Genomic DNA, 3,935 nt, shown 5'->3' with positions numbered 1-3,935 from the left:
GCACACCTTTCCATGCGGAGGTGAAGCTATGATACACCAAGAGCATACTCATCACTTAGCAACACTGCAGCTTGACATGGACACCACCAGTAGCATGAAGATACTAGGTCTATCGTGTCGAGTCATGTCATGAGTCATCTCGGCCACATCATTACTATGGGCAATAGTTTTGTAATCAATGTAATGTAACGTGGAAGTCCAAGAGACCCAATTGTAAAGTTGAAGAGTCATGTAATTCAAATAGTCATGAGGGAAGTTGAATAGTCACAAGGGTCAGATTCACCCTTGGCTATCTATACCCCTCATTTGTACATGCAAAGGAATTTTCACCTTGGCTCCTCCCACATAGCCTTGAGAGTTTGTAATAGTTTCTTTGAGGAGCAAGTAGTGGCCCCAACACCCTACTAATGGGGTTAGTGATGTAATGGTGTATGGATGTGTCTTAGAACTTTCGCTTAATTCAGAAGCCTGTTAACAAGCTAGCACATTTTCACATGTATTGTATTTGTTTGTAAGACTATTCTTTGGATGCTTGTAATGCATGTTGCTTTAACCTGTATTAATACAGTTGAAATATTTCAGTTGTTCTTATACATATGCTATTGGAAATGTGTTGTATCAGTTGTTAACGTAGTCTCACTCATGTGGACTATTCTGTTGAGTGTTATATGTGCTATCTATTCACCTTGTGTTTGTGATTGTCGCATCCGTGTGGACTACTTCATCGGAAGCTGTGCATATCTTGTTGTGTTATGTGTCTCTAACAGAGTTGGGATTATTCACTTTCAACTTGAGACTCACTTCCACCCTCTCTCTCTACAGTGAAAGAACTTTGACACAAGCGACACTAAGCACTCACCAGGCACGTGAACCTCATTTTTTAAAGACAAAGTAAACCACTCTCATGTGCTAACAAGCAAGAGATAAGGCATATATTTAAGATAATGGCAGTCGGGCCATCGTATCGGATGGGACTCCTACACCAAAAAGTTTGAGGTCTAGTTGGGACTTCATACCGAAGATATCCCCTAAATGTTGGTGGGTCCAACACCGTTAACATTTCTGGCACTAGAAGGAGGATGAGATAACAAGCTCAGTCCTCACAATTAGTTTTGAATCTCTGCATACTTATCATGACCAAACACATAATTACTCTTCTGGAGTGTATGTCTTATGGAAACAACTTTGAAATCTCAGAAGAGCTTTGGAATAACTTGTCATGTAAAACATACGATGGTGGAGGCCAAGTAGCCTTGGTTAGACACGTGATTAGCATTGTAGGCTCCTGTGAAAGGCATGAAATCTTTGAAGATTACATGACCTGCGCGTTGTTCTCATACACGCTTCGAGGGAACCCACTGCATTGGTATGCCACACTGCTCGAAAAGTCTATTCACTATTTCCATCATATGATCATAGAGATAGACCGTGCTTTCAATCATTTTGACCATAAAGCACTCAACAAAGAAATTCTGAAATTACGGAAAGCACTTAATGAATCCGTTGAACAATTTTACATGCGCTTTCGTAATCTTGCATATCGATTTCCTAAAGATGAAATTGATTGGGAATTCCTCAATGGAAGATTTAACCATCTTCTTTACATATTTGAAAATACGCAACTCTTAGAATCATTCAAATGCCTCCCAGCATACTTCAGTGATGGAGTTGCGCAATCACAAGCAGACATAGTTGTTGGCACAACTGATTTTCTGCCTTCCCCTCATCAAACATCTCCACCCACGCAGTGCAAGCTGGGAGAAGGTGCATGCACATCTGTTGAACTGTCACATCCTCCTACCCCACCTGCTCTTGATATCTACGCAGATTTGGCCTACAAGCTCACTGGTTGTCATGTGGACTTGTTACCTCAACCTCCATCCCCGCATTCTGTTGATCCTTCGGATTGTACTATCTTGTGTTCTTCCATTCCAGACTCCACGCGTGTTGTGAACGGGGATCAAATTTTCGATAGAGTTGGTGTTGTGCAGCCAACTTGCACTATCATTCATAATTTGTGTGTGCAGGAATCTGAAGAAGAACCCACGGTGAAGGATGAATCCCTTCCATCTGTGCCTCATCCACTCTATCTTGAAATCCCTTGTGATTCTACCTCTTTTGATTACCCATGTGAAAACTCATTTCCAAATGTTTCTACTTCCGATCATTCACAAGACATATCGGATGTCAGTCTATCATTACATTGTGGAGAGGACACATCTTCCTCTAAAATTCCATCCCATCTGTCATTTCTAAAAACACAAAGGGTGAACATCCTTATTTCTCATCTACCCCTCTGCATGATTCATCAAATCATGAGGATGCTGATGAACATCGCCAATTTTCTGATCATGGTTGTCGTGATCTCTGTACTTCTTCATTTTATCACAATGTTGATTCACTCGCTATTGATCTATCTAAGCCACTAGTCTCTGATGATCTATCTATCCATGGAGTGGAAACCCCGCAAGTTGTCGAGGCATTTTAACCTGGGCTGATGATTATGTCAGGCCCTCATTGTCTTGAGGATAGTCCCACTTCCAATCAGAAAAAATTTTGAAACACCCAAGGCTTCTCATCACTCATCTGTATGCATTGAAGATCAATCTAACACATAGATTTCACTTCCTCCATCGGAATCACATGATCCCCTTGCTTACGCACTGGAGGAATCATTCATAGCAAGCACACTTGCAAGGCGTAAGTTCTCTCTTTTTCTCATGTTTACTTGTATGTCATAGTCAAGAGAGTGCATATGCTTATCATCTGTATGCACTGTATCACAACACCATGGTAAGTCCACAGAGTGTTTGTCTTGTGCTTTCATTTTTTTCTTTTATGTGTACGTGTTTAAACTCGGAGTTTGTTGGTCTTCATTGTTATATCTTTCATGTTTGTTGGTTCGTTTGACCGTGCTTATCACGAACCATGCCTTCACCAACATGGACCAGCCAATGCACCGATGGCTGCATTGGAAATATCACTTCATGTGAGTAGGCCCATGAAGTATTTAGCATAGGAGTAGGAGTATTCATTAATTCTTGCTTTTCTTTGCTTTTTGGGTTGCTTGCTTGCTTACTTTTCTTACTTGTTTTTCTCTTGCTTTACTTCTACTTTTTTCTTTTTGCTGTATTTTCTCACTTGTACCTATAGGTTATCCTCTTGTGAAACCGTGTTTGGCTCTCGAGACAAGCTGGGAAAATATAAGAGGACTTGCATAGCTATCAACGTCTAGTTATCTGTTTTCCTCTCTCTTTATAAAGAACTTGTTGTCTTCACTCGATTATGCCTTGATGGAAAATACGTTATGTTTAGAATAAGTCTTGGTGAAAACACAAAGCTTGCACTAACTAGTATTGCCTACTCTAATCGGTTCATTTGGGTTAACCCTTGTCATCTCAGTCAAGTAGAGTAAGTTGAGGGGGAAAACCTTAACAAGTATGTCAGAGGTATGCATAACATACTTCTCTGAAGGAACAACCTTTTCTTCTCTCAATAAGTTTCGATCCCTCTTCTGCCTCTAAAATAAATAAGTTCCTACGCATAGTTTTTTGAAAAAAATTTGAAAAATGAATAAGGCAAAAGAAGAGAAAGACTTCCTGCGCAAAGAGATGATGCAATTAACTCTGCCTAGGTACTGACCAGGCTCGCTAGTAGTGGAGTGATGCTTGTGTCCATGTGTGACTCCATCAGGGTACTGTCTAGGCCTGCTGGTAGTGGGACTACATCTTTCAACCAAGCTAGTGTTGAAACCACGATGATCAAATAATCAAACAATACTTTTGGAAGTGTTATACTCACTTTTCATGAAACAAGGTCCATACAGAGAGTTGGAGTTCCACCAGTGTGTCGCCAAGTGTTGTAGCAGCTACAACACCCTCCAAAATTTTGGCTTGCATACGAATTTCGAACCCTACCTTGGATCACGTGATCGA

The sequence above is a fragment of the Pinus tabuliformis genome, chromosome 1_2 (genome assembly GCF_031772625.1).
Source record: "Pinus tabuliformis cultivar Carrire ecotype Pingquan chromosome 1_2, CPIR1, whole genome shotgun sequence".
Lineage (NCBI taxonomy): Eukaryota > Viridiplantae > Streptophyta > Pinopsida > Pinales > Pinaceae > Pinus > Pinus tabuliformis.
Note: the sequence above shows the minus strand (reverse complement) of the source record.